Source organism: Mus musculus, chromosome 19 (assembly GCF_000001635.26).
Source record: "Mus musculus strain C57BL/6J chromosome 19, GRCm38.p6 C57BL/6J".
Lineage (NCBI taxonomy): Eukaryota > Metazoa > Chordata > Mammalia > Rodentia > Muridae > Mus > Mus musculus.
The window spans coordinates 58,744,594-58,758,667 of record NC_000085.6 but is presented as its reverse complement, the minus strand read 5'-3'; positions in this window follow the sequence as shown (position 1 = coordinate 58,758,667).

The following is a 14,074-nucleotide window of genomic DNA, read 5'->3' as shown; positions in this document are numbered from 1 at the left end:
ACATCTCCATAGAGAACAGTGGTGGCTCTCCTGGCACACACTGCTCTGAGGGAGAGCTAGACACCAGAGTTACAGTTCCTGTAATGTGAGAAGTCTTTCTTGTTATTCCCAGGTTCCAGGTTTTGTTCCGAAGGCCAAGGATAGGACATGGTCATCCTCACTTCCAGAAGTCCGATAAAACAGATTTATGCCATGTGAGGAAACACTTTCCAAAGGCTAAACTCACTAGAAAACTGCTCAGGGGTTTTGTGCTACATCCACTCCAGTAGTGACAAGTGCAACAGGCCCCAAAAACCTGGGCACTGTCCCAAGGCGAAAAGTTCACGGAAAATTAGTCTCCTGGAATCGTGGCATCCTGTATAAAGAATGCTCCAATGTCCTTGCTTTAGTTGGTAAACAGATCTGTGTGCTTTCCCTTAATATTGCTTTATCACAAGTGCTCCTAAGGATTGATTTTTTTTGACATATAGCTAAGTTAGATTCTAGGCAGTCCTTGATCCGACCTTGGACATGGATAGCTAAGTCACTGCCCTACACAGGAATTTATCATTATCTAGGAAGAAGGAAGTTTGTGATCTAAGAAGGAACCAGAGTAGATACTTAGAACTATAGATAGCTGAGTTACACCCATACACAAGTATTTACTATGGCCTAGGGGGAAGGTGGACTATACAATAGACTAGAATAGGAACTATGGCAAGGGCACAAAGCCCTTGCCCCTGGTTTCTAAGATTAAGTGGACCTTAGGTGCTTTTTGATCCCAGTTGTTAACACTGAATTTTATCTCATTTGGTTCCTGTCAGTCATTCCCTGTTTGCATTCCTCTGTTTTGTGTAAGAATCCAGTAACTTCTTTGTACCTTACCATGTCACCCAACTTCCCTATTTTCTTCTGTATAAAAAGTTTGATGCTTGATTTGACAAATTACATTCAGATTCTACACAATCTCATGTGTCGCTTCTGTTTGTCATTCACCAACTCCTTGTCCACCTGCAAGAAACCCGTTCTACGCAGACAGGGACCAGAAAGGGTCTGCGGCAGATTTGCTTAGTGGGGTTTGAATTCTCTGCCTCACTTCAGGACAGAAGTTATGTTTCAGGATTGTCTTCATTTCTGTTGTCTATTCCTTCACTGCCTTCAAATTTGAGATTCTACAAGATGCCATCTTTCCATCCAAGCAAGAGTCACACCAAAGGAAGACATCATTTGTTACCAGATTGAGGATCACAGCCTGTGCCTCTGAAAGAAAATAAAACTTGAGACCTGTGATTCATGTAATTTATGTCAAATAGCCCAAAGAGTTGTTTGTGAGCTTTGAAACCTGGGGCTGAGAACATAGCAGAACAGGCCAGGACATGCCCGGGCAGGCCCATCGTTAAAACATTTCTGAGGCTGCTTGGCCATAAAGATAGAGAATGACATGTCTGGACTGGCCCGGTGCCTCCCTATCTCCCGCCCTTCTGACCTAAGTTAAATGTTTTCTGCATGTACAGTCTGCTGATGTTTAAATGGACCAATCATGTGAAACCATGCTAATTCTTCCCTGCTGATGTTTAAATGAACCAATCATGTGAAACCGCGCCAATTCCTCCCCCAGCCCCAGTCCCTTTTCTATAAAAACCCCTAGCTTCCAAGCTTCGTTGTCGAATCCACTGTCTCCTGCGTGAGATACGTTGTGACCCAGAGTTCCACCATTAAACTACCTCATGTTTTTACATCAAGGCATTCTGTTCTGTTTGTGATTCTTGGGTGCACGCTGAATCAGGAATTGAGTGGGGGTTTCCCCACTAGGTTCTTTCACCTCAACAAGCCAGGTTCAGGCATTCATCCTTGACAAGCCAATTAAAAGACCCAAATTAATAGTTTAAAGCATAATACAATTTGTTCAGTTTGGCCACAGTGAGAAGAGGGATAAAGAGAGCCAATGACCATCTGTCCATCTCTGTCATCCATGTTGTACACCCCATCCTATCCCCTCAAACACACACACTCTTCTATCTTTGAGATTCTGATATGAGGTTTAGGTTTAAGAAGAGGTCCAGAGAACATCTGTCCCAACATCACTGGGAGTAACTGGGACCAGCAGGATCCAGGGACACAAGAACCCTGCCCAACCAGTGACATGGACTCCTTCCAGTCTGGGCAGGTGCCCTGAGCAGACATTGGGCCTGAACTCTGCAACCAGTCCCACAACACCCAGAGGAAGCTCCACTCCCAGGCGCTCTAACAAACCCAGGATCCCAGGGGCCTGGTCATACCAGGATCTTAGGGTCCCAGATGCAGCTTGATTCCCAGGAACTCTGACACACCCAGGTTCTCAGCATCACAGGATCACAGAGACAGCTGGACTCTAAGGAGTTCTGACACACCCAGGTTCTCAGGAAGGACCTGCTCCAGTCAGATATAGTGAGGGCAGGTAGCAGTAGCAATAACCAGATGGTGTGAGGCAAGCAAAAGAACATAAGCAACAGAAACTAAGGTTACTTGGCATCATCAGAACCCAATTCTTTCAACATAGCAAGTCCTGGATACACCATCACACTGGAAAAGCAAGATTTGGGTTTAAAATCACATCTCATGATAATGATAGAGAACTTTTAGAAGGACATAAATAAATAACTCCCTTAAAGAAACTCAGGAGAACATAGGTAAACAGGTAGAAGTCCTTGAAGACAAAACACAAAAATCCCTTAGAGAATTACAGAAAAAAACCACAAACAGGTGGAGGAAATGAAGAAAACCATCCAAGGTCTAAAAATGGAAATAGAAACAATAAAGAAATGACAAAGGGAGATAGCCCTGAAGTTAGAAAACCTAGGAAAGAGATCAGGAGTCATAGATGCAAGCATTACCAACAGAATACAAGAGATAGAAGAGAGAATCTCAGGTGCAGAAGATACCATAAAAAACATTGACACAACAGTCAAAGAAAATGCAAAAAGCTCCTAACCTCAAACATCCAGGAAATCCAGGACACAATAAGATCAAACCTAAGGATGATAGGTATAGAAGAGAGTGAAGATTCCCAACTTAAAGGGCCAGTAAATATCTTCAACAAAATTATAGAAGAAAACTTCCCTAACCTAAAGATAGAGATGTCCATGAACATACAAGAAGCCTACAGAACTCCAAATAGACTGGATTAGAAAAGAAATTTCTACTGTCACATAATAATCAAAACACCAAATGCACTAAACACAGAAAGAATATTAAAAACAGTAAGGGAAAAAGGTAAAGTAACAGACCTATCAGAATTGTGCCACACTTCTCAACAGAGACTATGAAAGCTAGAAGATTCTGGTCAGATGTCATACAGACCCTAAGAGAACACAAATGCCAGGCCAAGCTACTATATCCAGCAAAACTCTCAATTACCATAGATGTGGAAAACAAGATATTCCATGACAAAACCAAATTTACACAATATCTTTCCACAAGTTCAGCCATACAAAGGATAATAGATGGAAAACACCAACACAAGGAGGGAAACTACACCCTAGAAAAAGCAAGAAAGTAATCTTTCAACAAACCCAAAAGAAGATAGCCACACAAACATAATTCTACCTCTAACAACAAAAATAACAATCGCTTTTCCTTAACATCTCAACATCAATGGACTCAACTCCCCAATAAAAAGACATAGACTAACAGACTGGATACATAAACAGGATCCAGCATTTTGCTGCATACAAGAAACACACCTCAATGACAAAGACAGACACTACCTCAGTGTAAAAGGTTGGAAAACAATTTTCCAAACAAATGGTCCCAAGAAACAAGCTGGAGTAGCCATTCTGATACAAAATCAACTCAATAGAAACAGATGTATAAAAGTTGGGGTCTTAGACAGATGTGCTTAGCACTTAAAGCAAGCAGAATGCATAGAAACAGATACTTATCTAGGACTAATTGGCTATTCTGGGTCTTTTGTTGCTCCATATCAAATTGAGGATTTTCTTTCTATTTATGTGAACAATGAGATGATGTTGATTGTGATTTCATTGAATCAATAAATTCTTTTGGTAGGAAGGTCTTTATTCACTGAAAGAACCTAGTGAGGAAACCCCCATTCAATTCCTGATTCAGCATGCACGAACAGACTGTCTTGATGTAAATACATGAGGTAGTTTAATGGCGGAGCTCTGGGTCGAAACGTATCTCATGCAGGAGACAGTGGATTCGACCACATGGCTCGAAAGCTAGGGGTTTTTATAGAAAAGGGTCTGGGCTGGGGGAGGAATTGGCACGGTTTCATATGATTGGTCCATTTAAACATCAGCAGATTGTCATGCAGATAAAACATTTAACTTAGGTCAGAAGGGTGGGAGATAGGGAGGCGCCAGTCCAGTCTGGACATTCTTGTATGTCTTCCCTATCTTTATGGCTAGTTGGTTCCTGCGATGACTTTACAGCCTTTGTTCTTTGCTCTAAGCCCCAAAAGCCCTCCTAACTAGCAAGCCGCATGACGCATGAGTCATGGGCCTTGAATAAACTTTCTGGCTAGGGCTTTGAAGTCTTGAATTTAGTACTTTCTTTCATTCATTCACAATGTTAATTCTACCAAGCTATATGCTTGGGAGGTCTTCAAATTTTAGTATGTTTCTTAATCTCTTTCTTCACACATTTAAAGTTTTCATTGTAGAGGTTTTTTTTTTTAAATCTCCTTTGTTATGTATATTCTAAATATTTTATTTTATTTGAGAAACTGGGAAGAGGAGCATGTACATGATTTCTTTCTCAGTATGCTTGTTACTCATATGTATTAAGACTAGTGAATTTTGTAAGTCAATTATGTATCATAACACTTTGCTGAAATTACTGATAATTTCTATAATTTTTCTAGTCAAATTTTGGGAACATTGGGTATAAGATAATATAATATTCAATTAAAAATAAAGAAAAATAAGAGAAGGGGTCCAGAATTACACATATCTAAGCAGTTTGTCAAGGTATGGTCCCTCCCATAGCTGATCCATCCTTGTTTTGACTCCATCTTCCCTCAAGGTTTGCTGACAAGTTGCAAATCTCCAGAAGAAAAATTCCCTTCTGAGTGACTCCAGTGTAGCTCTTTTCCATGTGAGATTCCTGGGGGTTATTGTTACAATAGACTGTTTCAGAGTCAAAGGGAAGGATACAAGTGATTCCTTCCAGGCCTGTTATAATTTCAATCCTCATTCAAGTGGATAAGAAATTTTGTAAGAGCTGATGGTATTCAAGGTGATGAGAAGTGAGCTGAATATTTGGGGACCATAGATCAGAGGACAGGTGGAGATAGTTAGGTGTGGAAAACAAAAATTAGATGGTGGTCATACAAGGTGTCCTCAGAGAAAATGTCAGAGATTGAACCTATGTTCTAAGAGCAGTGTAAAACTGTGAAGCTGAGACATGCCAAGTCCCACTTGAGACAGTTGGGACCCAGAAAGGTTAAGAGCTAAGTGTGGAGGAATGGAAGAGTGGGTCCTTAATCCAAGGGCCCCATTTTATATGTTAGTACTCTTCTCTATTCCTGCAGGTCTTAGCTTGTTGATCCACAGAATGGATGGAATTTAGGAACCCTATTCTTGAACTAAACTGCCTCCAAATGGGGGCTGGGTGCCTCCCCTACACACACACACATACACACACACACACACACACACACACACACACAGCAGAGGCATGTTGTAGTATTGGTTGAAGGGAAAGCCACAGGGTGCCCTTGAGTTCAGATATTGCTCAGTCTCTTCTGTAGAATAATCCACTGGATCTAGGATCTCATTACCTTCTACTTGCTTGCCCATGCCTGCTCCCCTCATCTGCAAGCCCTTTTTTTAGGCACCAAGAAGACTGGAGGTTCTTCCAGTTGCCTGCTGGAAGTAGGTGAAGGAGCCGAAGGTCACCTCCTGTGGGAAAATCTCTTTGCCAACCACAGGTGGCTACAAAGCTAGATTGGGGCCTTATCTTTGCCAACTGGCACTGCCACTGCCTCGGGCCTGGGACTGGCTTGGGTCATCAAGGCCCGACTGTCTTCTACCTCTTCTCTATCCCCTTTGCATTGAACTTGTTAGCTTAATCACCTCTCTGACATAATGTATACCTGTCCAGGGCAGCCACAACACTTTCTTCAGGACTTCAAGCTATAGCCCTTTATGTAGGTCCCTGTGTCCTCAGATGCCTGAGTCCTACGCTAGCTTCCTCATCCACATTCATTTCCATGGGACTACAGTGTGTGTGTGTGTTTTAAGATATTTTCTTTATTTACATTTCAAATGCTATCCCTTTTCTTAGTCTCCCCTCTGAAAACCCACTATCCCTTATCCCCCTTCCCCTGCTCACCAACCCATCCTTGCCTGCTTCCTGGCCCTGGCAGTCCCCTACACTGGGGCATAGAACCTTCATAGGACCAAGGGCTTCTCCTCCCATTGATGACCGACTAGGCAATCCTCTGCTACCTATGCAGCTGGAGCCATGAATCCCACCATGTGTTTTCTTTGGTTGGTGGTTTAGTCCCAGGGAGCTCTGGGGGTACTGGTTAGTTCATATTGTTGCTCCTCCTATGGGACTGCAAACCCCTTCAGCTCCTTGGATACTTTCTCTAGCTCCTTTATTGGGGACCTGGTGCTCCGTCCAGTGGATGGCTGTGAGCATCCACTTCTGTATTTGTCAGGCACTGGCAGAGCCTCTCAGGAGACAGCTATATCAGGCTCCTGTCTTCCACTGCTATAGTTTGGATCTTGAATGTTCTGCCAAAGGTCCAAAGTGTTGGAGACTTGGTGACTAGTCTTTGTGGTGGCTGAGAGGTATCAAAGTCTCTGAGAGGTGGGACCTAATGAAAGGAAGTGAGGTCACAAAGGAGGTATTCATGAGACCCATGGAGTCTGACCTCTTCCTGGCTCTTTGTGTTCCCAACTGTCGTGATGTTAACAAGCTTCCTCTGTAGAATGTTCATGCTATGATGCACTTTGCCACCATAGAGTCAAAGCAGCAAGGCCAAGTGACCATGGACTGTAGACCTCAGGAGCTGATAGACCTAAGGAAGTCCAGCTTGGTGGAGCAGGGAGTTTATTGGTTTTCTTTCAGGCACTTGGGTGACTCAGGCAAATTTACCTAAGTCAATCACTTATCTCTTCTATCATGGTAGTTAGGAGAGGAGGGGCCTTGTGAGTCTTACCTGCCTCCTCCACGAGGGAGTCTTCATAGGGTAGCTCTTGTGACGGTTTGGTGCAGATAATCACAGCTTCTCTGTTTTAAGAGGGTGAAGGTCATGCCTAATACAGAGAAAAATAGCCATACTACAACTCGTGAGCTCTTTGTCTCAGATATTTTTCACATAGACAGGAGACTGGCACAATAGTAAACTTATTACACACCCAGCTTTCTAGCTCTTATAGGACCAAAAGTCCCATGGAACACATGATTATTTACAAATAAATATACAGTTACCAATGGTTAATAAGAGAAATCTTACTAGCAGGGCTCCCATCTGGGTTATATCACATGTAACTTTGGCTTTTTACACCAAGAATTACTGTAGAAAGTGGTCATAATTTAAGCAGGGCCCAAGCTCCTAAGCAGGATGTATGAAACATTGTCTTAGCACATTCGTGTAGTTTTCTTGTCATGGGGAACTCAAACCATCTGGTGTCTGATAAAATCTGTTCTTTGCTTTCCAAGATGATGCGTTCTTGCTGGGTTCTCCTGTGGCAGAGTGGATGGAAAGTGATGAGTATCTTTGCCTGGCAGAAGATGTGGATGTGTCAGACAGAAACCCAATGCCTCTTTCTAGGGCTCTCTGGTCCCTTTCCTGAGGATAAGTTTATGGCACTTAACAGCCTCTCATAAGGACCCATCTCTCAGTGCCACCAAAATGAGGGTCAGTTTCAATATGAAATATAGGCACTCACAGTCATTCAAATTATGGCTACTAGTATGTATTGACTCATACCTTTCTCATTCCCAACGTTGTTGGAAGCCTGACCCCTCCCCAGGTGCCTCAAAACAGGATCTAGTTAGAGTCTGGTCTCTACAGGAGTGATTAAATTAATATGAAATCATTAGGGTAAGCCTTTCTCCACTGAGATTATTGTCTGGATAAAAGGGAGAGAATTTGGATTTGAGAGTGAGACCTACTGTTAGGGTTTGTATATGCTCGACCCAGGGAGTGGCACTACTAGAATGTGTGGCCCTGTTGGAGAAGATATGTCACTGTGGGTGTGGGCTTTAAGACCCTCATCCTAACTGCCTGGAAGCCAGTCTTCCACTAAGCAGCCTTCAGATGAAGACGCAGAACTCTCAGCTCTACCTGAACCATGCCTGTCTAGATGCTGCCATGCTTCTGCCTTGATGATAATGGGCTGAACCTCTGAACCTATAAGCCAGCCCCAATTAAATGTTGTCCTTATAAGAGTTGCCTTGGTTATGTTGTCTGTTCACAGGAGTAAAACCCTAAGACACATACACAGTGTGGACATGTGACTATGAAGCACAGAGCATACAGGCAATGTCAACAACTGTAGGCAGACAGCAGGAGCTGGGTGAGTGATACGGGACAGGTGTGCCCTTGTGTGCCCCTTGGGAAGAACCTAGCTTGGCTACACCTTGATCTTGGGCTTCGTAGTCTCCAGAAGGCAAGCGTGTCTGCTGGTGAAGCCACCTAGCTGTTCTACTTTGCTCCGATAGTCCTAGCAAGTTAACATGACTTCCATGTGGCCGGCATCCAACTTAGTCCTGTCACCCTTGATGTCTGTCTTCCTGCCTGACAGTTGCAGAATGCACCTGCTTTTCCCAGAGAACAGACTCAACTAGAAGCCAGACACTTCAGTTGTAGCTTCCCTGTCTCTACAACTATGATACAATTATTTTCTCTGTAAGTCACCCAGGACCAGGCCTTTATTATAACTACATGGTCTTTCACACCCACAGTTCCTCCTGTCAGCAAAGTTGCCACATCTCACACCTCTCACACTTGCCTCTTCCTCCAGGGCTCCAGAGAAAGTTTCTATTCTCAAAGCCCAAGGCTGTATCTTCCATGGTTTTGGTCCTCAGCTATGCAGATGCCATTCTTCCTGAAACATCCTCATGATGATCTGGAATATTCTGATTCACCAAGGATCAGCTCAGGAGATAAAAGTTTTGATGCAACTTAGCACAAGGGGAAAAATTTCATTTTTACAACTGGCTAAAATAACCATTAAAACTACACACTAAGTAGGCAGCTTCCTCTCAAAGGAATGCAAAATCAATTTTCTTTACAGTGAATGAAAAGCTCCTGCAGCAGATCGTGGGCTGACACCTGTGTGAATGTGGGAATGACCCACAGGTTTTCCCAGCATCAGATTTTGTGGCTGCTTTTTAACTACTCATGTGTGATTTTCCTTTTAGGCATGCTTCAATGTGATTCTGGTCTGCAGCTGAGATAGAACATCTTGACCATGTCTTCAAAGGATAATCCGTGCACTCTGATGTCCTAAGCCAGGACCAGTTTGTGTACCTTGGGAGATTGTAAACAAGGTGTAGATTAGTTGGGCATAAAGCCTTCTCTGTAAGTACTGCATCCTCTCAGATCCAGGGATTATAATAACCCTCCTCACCTTGTAGGTCTGTAGCCAGACCAGGACTACTCCCTGAGGTTAACACACTTAACTTGCAGCAGCTGAGGGTAGAGTGTGACAACTCACCACACTGTTGATTTCCTTGGTAGAACCTACAGACACTAATACTAGGAATTCAGGGCCCACTTATTGCCTCAATTGAATGTGTGAGGATGCTATAAACCAGAGAGGAAACAGCCTTTGCACAGGTCAGCTGGCTTGAGTACACTCCTTTCTCACAGCCCCATTATATTGCCTCCAGACGTCTGAATGGCATTTGAGCCTTATGTTAATAAGTTGCACACTAATCTGTGTACTGTGGAAACAGGAAGATGATCTAAGTGTGTTTTCATGAGTCACAGAGTTTATCACATACAAAGCGAATTTTTCTGAGGTGTGCAATGGTTACAGAAGAAGATAATGCACACCAAGTTCACAGAGAAGATGATGGATGTACCTTACCCACACAGAAGACGTACACCAGCCACACAGTGAGCATCTCGCAGAATCATTCAAGTCTAGTTGTTCCATCTGGGTGGAAGCAGGACCCAGTAGAAACCCTAGTCCAGGTCGGGTTAAACAGAGCCTCATGTGAGTGGTTCATGAGGAAAGGTAACTGGACCTCCACAGTGGGGATCCTGGAGGACACATGTCCTGTGACACCACACGGCAGACACCTGTGATTGAGAGTTAGGTTGCAAGGCCCTGAAGTAAACAGGGCACTGTCTGCTACTGTCTAAGCTTCCAAAGTATCATTAAACTCTTGGGTTTATATGTATTTTCCAGTCTAGCACTGGAGGTCAGAAATATCCATGTGTAATCCCAACAATATTAGATGCCATGTTCCCAAGGGAAAAGGAGGGCTATACCAAGTTCTCACACAAAGTCTAATCTTGAAAGAGTCTCTCAAATGTCACATAGCAAACTCTGTCAGTGTTTGGAATTATTTCAAAGCTTCATGACAGCAAAACATATTTTTATTGCTTCAGAGATTCTATCCATCTGCACTGTGAACCATCCTTGGCTTTTGATTAAAAAAAAAAAACAAATACAAACACACAAAAAGTCCAATGAAACTAGCCCCATGTACCCCTCGGAATCTGGAAAACTGATCAGACTTGTCCAGAACAGGTCTACCTGGCAGATGCTCCATGAGAACCAGAGCCTGCCCATCTCCCTGGGTGTGCCCGTGCGAATACACATCCAGCAGTATCAGGAAGTGAGTTCTTGACCCTATGCGGATAGATCAGTGCAACCTTGGGACCTGCCCTTTGCCTCTCTGTGAGTTTTGCCCAGGTGCATATCTCAGGTGTGGACACTTTGTCCAGGTGCACACTGCATGTGAGGACACACGTTCTAGGAAAGGCAGCGGGAAGAAGAGGGCTGTGGGGCTTGGAACCACTCCAGCTTCAGGCCCCATTGGCTATGACCGCCTCGCCCACTCCGGGAGCTTGTGGCCACTCCTATGTCAGCAGGACTGTATCTGTTAGGGCTCAGATTGCCTGAGGTCCCTGAGTCTCAGGGCTGATGTAAATGGTGTGATAGTGGTGTGCCCGGCAGGCATGTCCTACCTACTTTTCTTCATCCATATCTGTATAATTTTCTCTGCTTCTCTTTATTTTAAAATCAATAAATCTATACCTCTCTGTAGAATCACTCAGTATGACTGTAGTGTGGTGAGCAACACAACATCTTGACCCAGGAGCTGTCGTTCATGACTACCTCAATCATATCTGGTTCTACTCAATCACTTCAGACAAGTTTTCACCCCCTATACCTTGTATATCCATAGGGACTGCTTCCTCCCAGATATCTGCCAGCCTGACATCTCAAGGGGATGTCTTTAGTCTTTCACCAAACTTGGGCTCCAAACTACCACCTCAGTAAGACTTTACCAATATGCTCGTTTCCTTTCCTGGTTACCCTGTCCTAGGGAATACCTTGCTTTGTGTACTCAGAGCACAGCCACACAGCAGTGCCCATTTGGCTCAGCACTGCTACTAATCCTCCCTGGATATGGTTGTTACTCTCTGCTTTCCTCTCTGACTAATGCCTGGCACGGTCACACATACAGAGCCGAGCCGTCTGTGATACCTGTTTGTAGAATTGTAGAATCTAGATTGCACTGAGTTCTTTTGCTAATATGGCACCACCTTGTCTGTGGTGTGGGGTCACGTCTACAGCTGGCTCCCACGCTGTGGCAAAAGACCACATAGCATCTAGCAGACCTGACTGCTTGGAGACCCCATCGTCAAGGAGCTCAGTGTCCCTTGCTACTGCCTTCATCTCTTATCACCACTGCATGCCTACTTATTATTGAATCTTCATTGGTCCATGCTGTTGCTGTTGCCCAAATCTGTTCATTTGACATTTTAAAAGAGGCAAAGTGGATGGGAAAGGAAGAAAGGACACAGTTTCAGTGCCAGTGATGAGGAAATGGTGGAATAGCATGGAGAAAGGATAGCCTGCTCCCCAGTCAGCTTCAAGCTCCTTGCCCTTAAGCAAGAGGCAGAGAAGGGACTTCAGCTAGGGAAGGACCACTGGTGGGAAAGCCTCTTGATGCTGCTCCAGCGTGTGGCAATTGAGATGCTAAAGTGTGAGAGCTGGTGATTTATTGATGGTGATGCCTCTGTTGTCCTGAGAGAAACTTAGAAAAATGTATCTTGCCAGTCTTGTCCTCAGTCTTGAAGAAGGGTGAGAGAGACTAGGAAAGTTTCAGATAAACTGACCTTGAACTCTCAGTTCCAGATAAATATTTCCTAAGTACCAATCTGTCTATGTTCAGTTGAGCAGATATAGTCATCTCCAAAGGCTAAGGTAACCACATATTCCAAGATGAAGGCAGAGAAGTCAAGCCCTTTTATGCTGTTAGTCACTTGCAGGGCACCCACATAGGCCCAAGGGGAAAGTAAGTGCTTTTGACAGATATGGGTCTTTTTTGTTTGTTTTTGTTTTTGTTTTTGTTTGTTTTTTGAGAAAGGGTTTCTCTGTATAGCCCTGACTGTTCTAGAACTCACTTTGTAGACCAGGCTGGCCTTGAACTCAGAAATCCGCCTGCCTCTGCCTCCGGAGTGCTAGGATTAAAGGCGTATGCCACCACGCCCGGCGACAGAAATGGTCTTAAAGGTCCAGAGAAATGATGGTTATCAGAATATACACATGGGAGATGCCCTCTAAACAAGGCCATTGGGAGAGAGGTGTGATGCATTTTGCTCAGCTGTATGGTGTGCAGAATCAGCAACAGATTTTCATTTGTCTTATGTGTGACTGTTTTCCTGCATATATGTCCAAGCCTCATGTGCATGCCCATTATCTATGGGATGAGAGGTGGGCATTGGAGCCTCTGGAGTTATCGACAGTTGCTGGGCACTGGGAAGGGTTGGTATTGCTCAGCTGGACAGAAATGAAGTAAGTCACTGAGGCTGCTGAGGTGACTAAAGGGGCTACCCTGTGGGTGAGAAGAGACTAGGCCTGCTCAGGGCTCAGCATATTGTATAAAATCACAGCTTGAGTTACTCTATCTTAAGATAACAGTCTGCCTGAGTTATTGTGTTTGAGTACCAGGAAGGATGACGTCTACATCTTGTGTATGCAAGTGAACAGTCTCTATCTGCCTTCACCCTGCAAGCCACAAACTGATCATTCATTTCTGTCAATGAACAATGATATCTGTGACTCTACCATGTCACACTAGAAACTGTATCAGTCACCCCAGAACTGGGACTATGTAAGGAGCATTCCAACACAGATGTGGCAGGCAGGCTGGCTCATCGTCTATCTGGTCCTTTGTCATGAGTCACCATCGGGTAAATTACCACAAGGAAGGACTGCCATCCCTGTCCCCAGACTCCAGCTTGAGTGTAGATTTCCCATACATCCATGATACCCAGCCCACTTCACAGTGGTACTTGGAATGGCCTGCCACCTGGACATGCATTTTGACAATTCTGTACTGTGAACAGCTCTGTCCTGTGGTTTGCAAACTTCAGATCTTGTCTGCTTATCTGACGTAACGTGTGAAGGAAGATCTGAGAGTTAATATTAGTAATTAAGACCAGAATGAAAGGACTGTGGCTGTCCATGGCTGGGGCTGTGCTGGTCAAGCAAAGCCAGGGGCACTCGGTGACCTGCAGCCAACATGGCTTGTCAGTTTATTGTCCGTCGACAAATTTTGACAGGTGTGTCTGGCTGTTTTAGACACAGCATGCTTGGCGCCAGGTTATCTTGAAAGTATCTACACCTGAGTCTGTGTGAATGCCACCCGTGTCAGGGCTCACTGACTGAGAGCCCCCAGTAATTCCTGCAGGAAAGTCTGCGTCTTGCATTTCCTAGAACCTATTCGGAATCATCCATCAGAGCTTGTACTGAGGGAGGGAGGGAGGGAGGGAGGACCCTAAGCAGCCTGACTTGCAGTCAAGCTGTGCAAATGAACTTAAACGAATCTCTGGGGGTCTCAACAAGAGCCACCATAGGCCTCTCCCCCACCCAAACCAAACCCCACTTAT